At 36.7% G+C, this 14,347-nt stretch overlaps 1 long non-coding RNA gene across 1 annotated transcript; it reads right to left on the bottom strand.

Annotated features, from left to right (window-relative positions):
* Positions 1-12,955: 12,955 nt before the first annotated feature.
* On the bottom strand, positions 12,956-14,055 carry LOC114226865 (uncharacterized). The gene is made up of 2 exons (XR_003612976.2): positions 13,969-14,055; positions 12,956-13,138 (listed from the first exon to the last, which is right to left on the bottom strand). It is a non-coding gene; the product is annotated as an uncharacterized LOC114226865 (long non-coding RNA).
* Positions 14,056-14,347: the final 292 nt, after the last annotated feature.

Raw genomic sequence — 14,347 nt, 5'->3', positions numbered from 1 at the left:
TATATGGATGCCTGGGCCTCATTCTAGGATATTCTGACTCACTTGGTCTGGGCATTAATTAAGCCACCACGTGATTAGAATGTGCAGCCAGGGTTAAGAAACCTCCTATAGAAGGTCACTCCTGCCTAGTTTTAAAATAGTAATTATGCTTAGTATTGGTGCTGGTACCTTTTTGGTTAGAGAAGATGTAAGTAACTTTTATGTTTTCTGTTTGTTTGTTTTTTGTTGTTGTTGTTTTTCCTGGAGGGGGCCTGATTAATGTTTGTTTTTCATGATAAAATAACTCAGTAGGTTTATGATAATATAGTTAAAAATTACACAGAAACATGGAACAGGCTGACAAATCTCAGAGCGAAGGGGGTGGGGGTGGGTGGGGAGAGATTAACCCAAGAACCTATACGCATATATACACAACCCATGGAAACATACAATAGTGTGGTGAAGGCCTGAAGGAAGGTGTGTGTGTGTGTAGGGGGTCGATGGGGAAAAATGGGGGAGGGATAGCTGTAATACTTTCAACAATAAAGATAAATTTTAAAAATAAAAATAGTGCAAGAAATAAAGATACATTATTTAAAAAATTATTATTATTATTATTTTGGTTTCTACCAAAAGGCCAGGAAAAACTGACAAGCAATTATGACTCTCTATCGCCACCTGGTGGAAAAAGTATTATAGCCTACCAAAAAGATGTTCTAGGAAGAAATTTAAATTTCCAAAACCCTAAGTAACAATATTGGACACAGAGCTGACAACTATTTACATGTGTCCTCTCTGATTGAGATCTACAAGCCATAATATTGATCAGTCCCTTTTATGATATTGTTCTAACACACTAATTTTTATTTTACTTTTCTCTGAAGGGATTTGTATTAGGTAAAAATAACTTTCCTTTTCAGTTATTAAAACGTAAATGCACTAACCATATGATAAAACGTGCATTAACTATGATTAACTTCAAAATTACCTGTTTCTAATTATCAGTTACCTCAGACTAGTTACCAACTTAAGCTGTAACAGTTGCTTCATAATTATACATCAGGGGGACAGTATTGGAAAGGCGATAATGTCCATTTTTAAAAGCTTATACATTCAATTCATTAGATGTGAGACATTAATGAGATAACCTTTCTGAATCTGTTTCGCTGAATGTAAAATGGGAAGAATACTAACGTGAATTGCATAGCCAATGCCTAGCTCATGGTAAATGGTCAATGAACTATTACTAATTCAGGCTATGGAAGTTGCCCATATTTGAGATGTGAATGGGGCAAGTAACACGAGCTCCTAAACAATGTATGCTTTGTTTATTTTTATTATATATTGCTTACCTAAAAGCATGGACCCTGAAGGTACACTACTGTGTTCAAATGCACTCTGCTAATTAGCCTGGTTATCTTGGTTGCTTAAGTTTCCTGTGCTTCAATTTTTCATTTTTCCATCTATAAAATGAGAATACTAATTACACCTGCCTTATTGTATAATTGTGACCATTAAGTGTGTTATGTGTAAAATTGCTTAGAACAGGGCCTAACACAGGGAATATTTTCAATAAATATTAGTTATTGTGATTACTTGTGCTATTGTTGTTACTGTTATTTACCAAGTACTGTGTTAGGTTCCAAGATACTAACATTGTCTGAAATTACTAAATAGCTTAGTAATATAGTAAAACAAGAGCATGATGAAAATGTTAAGTTACATTTAAATGTACCAACCAAAATAAGCAAAAATTTTAACTGGCGTTGGCCAGTGTGGGACAGTGGGTTGGAGCGTCATCCCATGCACCAAAAGGTTGGGAATTTGATTCTCAGTCAGGGCACATACCTAGGTTCTAAGTTTGATTTCCGCTTGGGGCTCTTACAGGAGGCAACCAACCAATGTTTCTCTCTCATATCAATCAATCTCTCTCTGTCTCTCTCTCTCTCTCTGTCTCTCTCCCCACTCCCTCCTCCCTTACCCTCTCTCTAAAATTAATAAAAATATCCTCAGTTGAGGATGGAATAAAATTTTTAACTGAATGGCAATGCTATATAACTCTTGGACAAATAAGTTTTGGCAGAGTTTTATCAGTTTACTGTCCTAAGTTTTAGATACCATATATATTAGTGACAATTTCTTGAAATGAGTTTTGGAATCTGAATCTGCCACTCTTTATCTCCTCCTATTATCCCCTCCTCATCCCCCATTACCGGCTGAGAAATGATTTAAAACATAGTGAATGGAAGGTAAGACTGATAGCATTCTGGAGGAAACTGGTATATTGAGGCCATGAGAAACCCATAATTCTGCTTCAGTCATCTCTTCCTCCTTCTCAGAGTTGACATTTATTCCACAGTAGCTAATAATCTAGCAAACCATATAATATTTAATTTTTAATTCAATATTTAAAATATATTTAAGATCAAACTCAACTGTTATTGTTTGTTGTTAATACTCCCATAATACAATTTCTGACCTAATGAATCTATTTTAAATATGTGACCTTTAAATTGGTATATTTACCTAATTAAAACAAAACCTGCATATAATTACCTGCCTACAGATTCCAGTTTAAAAATCTGGACAGAGTAAATAAAGGCAGGAATTTCACATAAGATTGTTAGTAAAACATTTTGCAATAATCTTCCCATGTTCTAGAACACAGAAAACCCACAATCAAAAGCTAGTAACTGAAAAGGAAATGTTTTTGTTTAATGCATTCCATTACCTTTGATCAAAATGTCACTCACAGTTTCCAGATTCAAGTCATTTTTTTTTCTACTGAGAATTTTTAGAAATCATCCCAGCAGTTTGGCAAGTTCAGGACCTTGAGGATTCAGTTACCATTCCAAATTCTTATTAACTCTTCTTGGTCTGAAGTAATAATTGTTACTCTTTTCTTGTACAATTCAAGGAAAGAAAGAGGCAGCTACTTATTAATGAATAAAATAATATTTTATTTTCTTACCATGAGCAGCAAGATATTAAAATGTAGACAACTGGTAATAACTACTATTACAGAATACCTGTATACCTATATGCTTTCTATTTTTTATCCCTAAATGCTTTCATCCTCACAAGCAAAGGTTAGCAAAGAGGTATTTCAACCCAAACTGCATACTTTTCCCCTATAAAGTATTCAAAAACAATGTGACAATTAAAGTTCCACTATAAGAAATAGTAATATACAAAATGCATTAGTTATAAATTCATTTTCAAAGGTATTTTAAAGTATACGGTTATAATGTTGTGCAAATGTCCCTTGCAAAATGACCCTGAGAGAAGTTGCTTACCTATTATCACTTGATTAACTGTGATACTTTCTTATTTCAGATGTTATGCCTCTTATTTCATCCTGATGACATTCAGAGCTAAATATTACTCTCACAGTACTACTTATATTAGCCTAGATATTTGCTTCTGGTTTATTTAAGAACATTTTAAATTTTAATTTATATTTTAACAGTCTTACTCTATATGTATTTTTAAAAGGCCTCTAATTCTTCCCTAAAGCATATATATATGAACATATTCTTAGAGTGGTTAAAGTGGTGCTTTCTATAAGATCACAAACATATTGGAAAAGTTTACATGGTGCATGCTGACACGTGAAATAACTTCTTGCCAAAGGACTGAATTGTGTTGGAAAAAAACATGTTTTCAACAATCTTTCCTACTCCAACCAAGAAAATGAATTAATCTTTGACCAATCAAAAGATCTGAAAGAAATAGTGAATCTCAATCCTTATTTTTATGTTGGTCTCAAGACTGACACATATAGCATGGGACTTTAATTATCTGACCTTTGAAATGGGTCTTGTGTAATGAGCATAAGAATCATTTGTCCTATGAAGAAATACACTAAAAACTGGATAAATTATAAAAGGAGAAAGTAGATATTCATTAATCACATAAATGTTTGAATATATGTACCAAGTTATTATGAATTGTGCTTTCATAGATTCATAAACTATTCCAACAATATTCTTGTCTGGCAAATACTTAGAGGATGACGTAACTTGCCTGTAGTCCTTCAAGTTCATAAAACAGGCAGTCTTCAGGTTAGGAATTTGAATTTCTAGTACAAATACCCTGGAATACCACAGTAGTTAAGTGGACTCCAGGGCAAATTATGTAATGTATCTCAGCCTCCGTTCCCTCATATGTAAAATGAAAGCATAATATCTGCATAATGGAGCTATGATGAGATAATATATGGACAGTGCTGTTATACATACCTGGCAATAGTAAACATGAAATAAGTTTCTGGTAACTTAAAAACATGTCTTTAATATTTCTTCTAAAATCAGAAATTTGGAAGACTCTTTATTCTCTGTAGTCAGATATGTGTAGATCCCTTGGGTGTAAATTCCTTGTCCTGTGTCAATAATACAATATCTTGAAGACACTGCTTCTCTATTATTTATGAACTAGTTTGAAAATAAGGAAAGAGGAAATATATTAAATATACTACACTTAATATGGATTAAGCAAAATAAGGACAAAATCCACCCAAACATTTTTATATAAAACTAGAGGCCCAGTGCATGAAATTCATGTACCGGGGGTTGTGGGGGGGGAGGGAGGTGTGTCCCTCAGCCCAGCCTGAACCCTCTCCAATCTGGGAACCCTCGAGGGATGTTCGACTGCCTGTTTACAGGGATTGGGCCACAGGGGTGTGGCCAGCCTAGATGAAGGGCTGAGGGCTGTTTTCAGGCTGGCCACACCCCTGGTGACCCAAGCTCCCAGCCCCTCCTTTTTTTCTTTTTTCTCTTTTTTTTAGCGCCTCCTTGAGCGGAGGCCAGGGCTGGCTAGAAGCAGGTATCTGGGATTTATTTATCTTCTATAATTGAAACTTTGTAGCCTTGAGCAGAGGCCAGGGCCAGCCAGTGCAGGCGGGAAGCTTGGCTTCCTCCATCACCGGGGGCAACCCAAGCCTCCTGCTCGCTTCAGCTCCATGGCTGCCGCCATCTTTGTTGGGTTAATTTGCATACTCACCCCTGATTGGCTGGTGGGTGTAGCGGAGTGATGGTCAATTTGCATGTTTCTCTTTTATTAGTGTAGATTAAGTATTTACTATTCTTATTCTAGATTTCATTTTACCTGGCAGATGTGATGTTGCTGGCTCTTGGTTTCTTTAACTATAAAAAGAATTTGGTCAGGCCAAAGTCCCTAACAGTTCTCAGACTAAGATGTTCTTGTTCAGTGGTTGGATAAGAACCATTTCTCCCAGGAATCTGTTCTCACATCTATCAGTATCTTCACATCTCTTCTTTCAGATCAATAGCAGTGATATATTTTACAACTCTATAGTGCGTTGGGACAGATTTTCCAAGTCATTCAGCTGAGGTAGAATTTGAAACTTGGCAATAATTTGAGGGTGAGGCAGTCACTTCACTGCATTAGTGTACAGGAGGTGTCAGGGGATTCATGAGAGCTGAGAGCAGCTGTGGTGACCAGAACACTTAGCAGTTGCCTGATGCCTAGTGTGGCAGAGACCCTCCTTTGGCTGTTGATTTCTCTTCTCTCCACCTCCACTTCCCTTTCTTTCCTTGCCCATCCTGTAACCCTAATCAGATGATCCACATTTCCAGGGCCCCAGTTCCTCCCATACTACTGTTACATATAATATAATTATGTTACTTTTTAATGAGGATGTATTATATCATAAGTACTCTGCCAACCATTTGATGTACCTTACAATGCAGTCTCATGTTTTATGGGCTAAGTTAAGTGATAATGTGTCCCAGATTGTTACAAACAGTACCATTTATTCTTGTTGCCCTAATATCATTAATGACTATACCCATTTTTTAAAGTTTTTTAATTAAAAAAACTACATTTCTATTGATTTTTTTATAGAGAGAGAGTAAGGGAGAGGGAGAGAGAAACATCCATGAGAGAGAAACATCATCCATCAGCTGCCTCCTACACGCCCCTTACTGGGGTTCGAGCCTGCAACCCTGGCATGTGCCCTGACCAGGAATCAAACTAGTGACCTCCTGGTGCACAACAAAGATTCTAGTTCTGATAGCAAAACAGCTTCTCTAAAATACTATATGTTTGATAATTAGTAATTAGTAATTAGATAATTACATTAGCTCTAATAATTATATATAGCAGGTGTAATATAAATAACAGATATGCTTATTGGATATAATTAATAGGTGATTAGATAACACTTCTAATAACAAAGGCGATACTTTAAAATGATTTTATATATTTTCAAAAATAATGTACATTCATGGTTTTAAAAAATAGAAATGGTACTTAAGATGTAAAGAAAAAAGAAGTTCCTCTAGGTTCCCCAGTTTGTCTAGAGAAATGACTATGATTCTTAGGCATACTAGAAAATTTTCTATGCATATATAAGCATATACAAATGATCATATAAAATATATGTATATACCCTTTTACTTTTACACAAATGAGATCAAACTTGGCATCATGTTCTATAATCCTTTTCACTTAACAGTAAAATAGCTTCCCATATGGTTCTCCCTTATTCTTTGTAACTGCTGCTGCCTAGAATGCCTTTGTATGGATCTTTAAAAAATAATTTGTTTGGATGGTTTTTCTAAACAATGCTTCAAATAATATATTGATACATATAACTTAGAAAATGTGTATGTTTTTGCTTGAGAATAAATTTCTTGAAGTAGAAATCCTATGTCAAAAAGCATGTTCATTTAGAATATTGAAAGATATTGTCAAGTAAGGGGTATGACAGCTTTTGAAGCAGGAAAATCTATTGTTGAATATTTACAATTGTTATAAAATCTTTCTTATCTAAAACTCAAATTAGCCTTATTGTAAATTCCAACTACTGGCCCTGTGTTATTTTATTTCCCTTTGGAAGAACAAAAAGTAAATATTTTCCCTTTTTAATGTTACCATACCTTAAAATATTTTTAAAAGCACCATCTAAATAATTTCCTATGCATGTATCATCTCAGTTATTTCAACTATCCACTTTTGAAATAGTTTCCAGAACCTTTACCTTCCTGTTTATCATCCTCTAACTCACTTTAGTTTATCAGTGTTTTTCTGGTAAGTTTTTTTCCTCCAAGTATAGTCTTGTAGAAAACCCACTTAGGGTTGGTGTGGTCAAAGTAACAGCCATCATATATCTTCACCTCATCTATCAATGTGTAATGAGACACTATTTCATTTGTTATTTTCTGAATTTGAATGAATTGAAGATACATGCCATCATGGCCCATGATTTACTATTAAATGAAACATTATTTTACACACATTTTTATTTTATTTTATTTTTTTTATTGATTTCAGAGAAGAAGGGAGAGAGAGCGAGAGATAGAAACATCAATGATGAAAGAGAATCATTGATCTGCTGCCTCCTTCATGCACCCTACAGGGATCAAGCCTGCAACCCAAGCATGTGCCCTTGACCAGAATCGAACTGGGACCTTTCAGTCTGCAGGCCAATGTTCTATCCACTGAGCCAAACTAGCTAGGGCTATTTTACACAAATTTTTAATTAGCATATGCTACATGCCAATCATATTTCTTCTTTTTTTTTAAAGGGATCACTGACCATCCATTTAGCAGTTAGTTCTAGCATTTTTTAAAAAATTAATTAACACTAGAGGCCCAGTGCATGGATTCATGCACCTGTGGGGTCCCTCGGCCTGGCCTGTGCCCTCTCGCAATCCGGGACCCCTCAGGGGATGTCAGACAGCTGGTTTCGGCCCGATCCCCACAGGCCAGGCTGAGGGACCCCACTGCACTGGGCCTCTAGTATGCATATAAGATCTTTGGTTAATCTCTTCCCGCCCTCCCTTTTCCCCCAGTCCCTCTGAGATTCATCAGTCTGTTCCATGTTTCCATGCCTGTGCATTGAGCATCTTCCCCCTGGTGGTCAGTGTGTGTCATAGCTACCGGTTGACCTGTCAGACAGTCAAATGGTCGAACGGTCACTTAGGCTTTTATGTATATAGATTGCTTTTACTCCTCCATAATTTCCATAATTTACTCCCCTCTAAGATTACAAAGTATGGCTCTAAGATCTTCTTGGCAAGTCTTTTCAGTAGCCTGAGATGTCCTAATCTGGATTTTGACCCTGAATATTTTGCAGTGACTAGGCACCCTGCTAGTATCTTCTTTGCTAATTTGACCTTCAATTCTCTCTGAAGGACATTTGGTAGGCCCTTTTGGATTTGAGGATCCTTCTCTTGAAGCATTGAATAATGTTGTTGTTTTTTCTCTTTTGTATACTAATATACACCATCTTCTAGAGAGTTGTTCACTCCTATAATTATAGGTTTCATCTCAATTTTTTAAATTATGCTTTTATACAGTCTATGACTTTATAGAATCACTAGAGGCCCGATGCATGAAATTCATGCAAGAGTAGGCCTTCCTTCCCCTGGCTGCCGGCACTGGCTTCCCTCTGTCACCCGGGACCCAGGCTTCCCTCCAGCCACCAGCAGGCACCCAGGACCGGGGCTTCCCTCGCAGCCCTGGCTTCATCCAGAAGGTCCTCCAGAAGGACGTCCGGTCTAATTAGCATATTACACTTCTATTATTATAGGTGGTTTTGTTTTCATCAAGATTACACATTATTAATAGGAAACATCTGATGAAATCAGAGATACCTGTGATAAATGCCTACTTTTTTGATTATTCAGATGGGTTAGTACAGTGGTCGGCAAACTCATTAGTCAACAGAGCCAAATATCGATTGAAATTTCTTTTGAGAGCCAAATTTTTTAAACTTAAACTTCTTCTAACACCACTTCTTCAAAATAGACTCGCCCAGGCCGTGGTATTTTATGGAAAAGCCACACTCAAGGAGCCAAAGAGCCGCATGTGGCTCGCGAGCCGCGGTTTGCCGACCACTGGGTTAGCAGAACATTATGGTTTCTATGATGTCAGAGTTGTTGGGTGTTTCAAAATTTGCCTTCCATTCAATCTGTGAATTTTAGGAAAAAATACTGGAAAATGTCTTTTTCAGGGGTTTCTTCTCCTCGTGTCCTAGATAGCACAATTATGGTAGCACAAAGAATATTCCTCTGTTTCTATTCCTTTGATTATAAATAACTAATGCTCCCAGAAAAAAAAAAAAGAGAAACAAGTCAATGATTTAAGAAGATGCAATAACTGAACTAAAGCCACAGGAAACTTAGAGACAGTGGTATGTTATAGGTGTTGGGGGACTTTTTACATCTGTTGTGTGACCTTGTAAACCTCTGGCAGAACTTCAAACTTTACCACCAAAGTCTGCTCACTTCAGAGAAGAGTGAAATTAACCAGATTCTGGGGTATCTTAAGGAGTTAGCTAGACCTACCCCACTGTAAGCATTAAATTTTTACATCCAGAATTTTATCTTGAGAAGCGATTCAGTTTTACTTTATACAGTATAGTACTTCTGTTGTTTAATATTAGGGGGGAAAAAGTTTAGTTAAATCTTCCAGTTTTCCTTTCAAACCTCCCAGTAAAGACCACACTGCGAGAAGATGTTTCATAGTTTTAAAATAGACTTGCCCGGCCGGCCAGCGTGGTTCAGTGGTTGAGCATCAACGTATGAACCATCAGGTCAAGGTTCAATTCCCGGTAGGGGCACATGCCTGGGTTGTGGGCGCGATCCCCACTGTGGGGCGTGCAGCAGCCAATCAGTGATTCTCATCATTGATGCTTCTATCTCTCTCTCCTTCTCCTCCTTTCTCTCTGAAATCAATAAAAGTATATTTAAAACAACAACAACAACAACAAAAAAGACTTACTGACTTATAAGGACACATTTGAAAATACACAATTTGATGTTTCGACTTATATTTACATTTGCAAGAACATTACCACAATGAAGATAACATCACTCTTAAGTTTCCTTGTGACCCTTTGTAATTCCTCCTTCCTACCCTTCTCCATACCTCTCCCTGCAAACAACCACTGATCTGCTTTCTGTCACTACAGATTAGCTAGTATTTCCAGGGTTTTATATAAGTAGAATCAAATAGTACATGCTCTTTTTTGCCTTTTGTGTTTACATAATTATTTTGTCCATGTTATGGCATGTACAGTTTATTCCTTTTTTATTGCTGAGTATTATTCCATTATATGGATATTCCATGCAATAGAATGGTAGACATTCTAATGGTAGAAATTTGGGTTGTACTTTTGGATATTACAAATAAAGCTTCCATAAACACTCATATGGAAGTGTTTGTATGAACATATGTTTCTATGGTACACATACCCTGATGAGAAGCATGGCCTTAAGATATTCCCCTGAGTATACTTCCTGGAGTATAAGATCTGTACATGGTTTATGTTTAGTAAATATTCTTTAGAATAGGTAAATACACAAATGAGGAACTGCGAAAAATAGAAATGTGCATCATCAGGAAACCTCAACTGAAACTTCTATCTCACCAAATAGCATTAAACAAATGAACTTCTTACATCTTAGCCCCCTTACCTGTACAAAGAAAATAATATATATATATATGATCCTTTTGCCACAATACTGCAGTCTCCAAATCTCTGAAATCAAAATATTTTTTATACTCATTTGGTGATAAAACTTGACCAGACCTCTATTCATTTATTGGCAAAATTCAAACATGAACTGATGAAAAACTATTTGTACTTTCATTTTTCCCCACTAAGTATTATAATATGTTACTGCAAAAATATTAATGAATTTGATTATGGTTACTGCTTCATATCCCATTGGTGTGTTATATAATGTACATTGTATTATCCTGCTAAAAATCCCCAAATTTTCATTTCTGAAACATATCTGTTCTTTTAGTATGGATTGCAAGCTCTCTACCTACCTATATGCAAATTAGATTTGGTTATAATTAACAGAAACCACACATAGAAATGGCTCAAAGAAGACGTTTATTTCTCTCTGATGCAAAAGCCCAGAGACAAGCAGCTCTAAGCTTTTATGGTGGCTGCACGCAGTTCTGCTCCAAGGCTTTTGTTATGACTTCTGCATGGTTTTTTTTATCCTAAATTCATTTGATAGGTGAGATGGCTCTTTGAGCACCAAACATTTCATTTGCTTTTCACCAGCACAAAGAAGGAAGGGGAGGAGTAGGGCTAGAGGATCACATCTTTTAAGGATATCTCCCAGAAATTGTACACATTACATTGGTCAGGTCTCAGTTATGTGGCCATATCTGGCTCAAGAGGATGTTAGGAAATGGGATCTTTATTTTAGACTGCTGTAAGTGCAGTGGTAAATGGAAGGTCCCCCTATTAGAGAAGAAGATAATAGATGTTGAGAAAAACTGTAGTCTTTACCTCATTGCCCTCCTATCTTATTGGGTAGTTGTGGTAATGAAGAAACAATAATAAGCATGAAAACATCATGAATCAGAAACTTTGCATAATTGTAAGTTTGATAACAGGAAGGATCTTAAATTGGGTACTTTGTTTTAACAAACATTCTTACAGGGTTTTGATGTATCAATTTGGTGGCTTCTAAGCATATCATTAGGATAATGTTGTAAATGGTGGGTGAGTGCCAATTCCTACCACTACTCGAAGGCTTTCTTAATTGCTTTTTGTCTACCAGGAAATCCAGTTGTTTTTTTTAAAGACACTTGAACATTTGGCATGTTTCCAGAAAGCCATAACACAAACTTGAAACAGCTTTAGCTTCAAACATACTTTTGTTCACTTCCCCCTCCCACTCAGTTTTCTGGATCTTTTCTTAGAACAGTGAACCTCATAACAGTTCTGTCGATAATCAATCTTATTCTCACCTACTTGTGCAAATGCTAATATTATTTTCTAAAGATCCTTTATATTTTAGTAGGATCACACTTTAATACTTACTATGATTTAAACAATAAAAGACACAAGACAATTTAATCTAGAGAAGAATTAAAGAGGAAGGATTAAATTCTGGTGTTTGGTGGTGGTTGGTTTTTTTAAGGTAATTTGGAAGGGGGTACATTTCAACAAATATAATTGTGATAAATAGATAAACAGTTCAGACACAACTGACATTTCTCCCCATGCAGCAGAGGAATAGAATTCTGAATCTCTGCCTGCAATTGGTTGAGTTCAATTTCAGGGGCAAGGATTAAAATATCCCACTTTGTTGGGTTCTAACCATATTTTTTTCAGCTCTATCTTGTCTCCAATAAAGATAATATCAGATTTTCCTCCCCATTGATTACTGTACCTGTTTATAAACCAGCCTAAAATTTGAAGAGAGAATGGGATGATTTAAGCCCTCAAGTCCCCAGCAATAATCAGTGGACAGTTATTTAATAAATGGAAGGACTGGTCCAGCACTAGAGTGCTTACCAATGACAGGTAAGTTACACTGTAGATATGTGATGGGTGTGTTTGTATGTTCCCCCCAAAAAAATGCTATTTGAGATACATATAGGAAAAATAAGGACATTTCCATTCTAGTGAGGGAAGAATCAGAATTTGGCTTTGAGTATATATGGGGGGATTAAATACTGTGTGCCCTTGTGTCTCTTTTAGATGAGGGTAGGCTGGTGCCTGGTGCCTTAGTAGAAGTTCATCGTTCAATGAGGAAGGTTCTCAGGATCTCAGAATCTCTAGGTATCCCCACAGCCACACACTTATCAACCCTCTAGGCTCCACAGTAAATCTGAATCTTGTTTTATAATAATGTTGGTAAATGTTCATTTCGGTTTAAAAAATTAGGAGATAAATACAACCTGGGATTGATTCCATACAATAAACATGCCATTAGCAGAGCCTAAACAAGGACAGATTCTGGACTGTGTACTTAGGAAGTGTAATTGGCCATGGGATTTTATCCAAAGGCTGTAAAAGATCGTATATGTCTGTTTTCTGCACGATTTACCCCCTTTTTGTCAGTCACTTTTTTTCTACTTGGGGCTTTATCATTCAGAACAACAATGGGCGTTTTCCTAATGGATTTGGGGAATTCAGTCTTGATGGCTCCGCAATGTCCACACAGATGCTCTAGTTAAAAAAGAAGAAAGCCTCTGGGTTGGTGCCTCTGTTTTATTCTATGTGTTATTAGTCTCCATCCAATGAAAACGAAATGTAACATTTCATTTTTCCTTTTGGTTTTCATCATGAACAGACACATTCAGAACTTTTACCAAGGCCCGTCCTTGAGCGTATTGTGCTGCAGCTGGTTTTCATTCTGGCTCCTAGGTGGCCCTGCTGAAAGACCATTTTTCTCTTTAGATGCATAGATATTTGGTTGGAAAGTGTAAGTACATTGAGTGGCATCTAGTTTGCCCATGTAAATCTGTATTAATTTAAAATATTAGAAATCTACAACTCCATGAGAACAAAGAGAGAAAATAGGCTCAATGGTTCAATGTATTTTAAAGCTAAATTTTCTTACTTTTCCAGACTTTAGAGATAATCTAATGGAAGGTCTTAATCTTCCAAGGAGGAAACTAGAGTGCAGAGATGTTAAGCAATATTCCTAATGCCATACAGTTAGCCAGTATCAGAACTAGGATCAGAACCCGGTCTCCCCGAGTTTAGTACAAGATTCCCTTTTTCATGCCATTTTGTCCCTTTCTTACAAAAAAAAAAAAAAAAAGTAAATAAATAAAATAAAATACTATAATTGCTTCATGAAATCAATTTGCTGATGCAAATAAGAAAGGCCATTATGGGAAATGTCAACCCATGTTGTGTAGTTGAAAATAAAGGGATTTTCCTCAAATTGCAACCCTTCGTGGGGTTCAGCAAGTTTCTCTCCCTCTCCCCTCACCCAACCCTCCCCCTCCTTCTTTTCCCTCCCCCTCCTTTTCCCTTCTCCCTCTCCCTCTTCCTCTCCTTCAACATCTCTTAGTATGAATACCCCTTCTATCAAGTGGGCTCCCAACTTCTCCAGTGGAGACTCCTTTTCTCCACAAAAGAGATGATCATAAAGATGTTGGTAAATGAACCTCGTCAAAGTTGCTGAATGTTTGTGAATGTTACTTTTATCAGCAACAACAATAAAGTTTGTCTCCCAAAGAGTCTCAAGGACCTACCTCATTTTCTCTGATCTCAGAACTGATACAAGCTTAAGTTGCTTGTGGAAACCTATGTCCTTTCTTCCAAACATAATAAGTAACAGACCCTGGGAGTGTCTGTTGAAAAGAGGAGAAAAGCTGCTGTCTGCCTTTATATTCCCCAGGGAGCGAGAGCTATTGTGAGGAAGCAGACAGGCCTTATGCTGCAGCCGGGTTCACAATGGCACATGTTAGTGACAAGAGACATAACAGAGGAGCTGTGGCTCCTGCATGGCTGCAACTATTGATACAAGTTGTGTGGACTTGTAGTTATTACTACTTCAATCGGGGCACTGCATTCCAAATAGTAATCACTACCATACAAACGTTTCCAATGTGCACTCCTCACCCTAATTAA

This window comes from Eptesicus fuscus, chromosome 17 (assembly GCF_027574615.1).
Source record: "Eptesicus fuscus isolate TK198812 chromosome 17, DD_ASM_mEF_20220401, whole genome shotgun sequence".
Classification (NCBI taxonomy): Eukaryota; Metazoa; Chordata; class Mammalia; order Chiroptera; family Vespertilionidae; genus Eptesicus; species Eptesicus fuscus.
The sequence above is the reverse complement of the archived record's forward strand: the minus strand, read 5'-3'. Positions and strand labels throughout refer to the sequence as shown.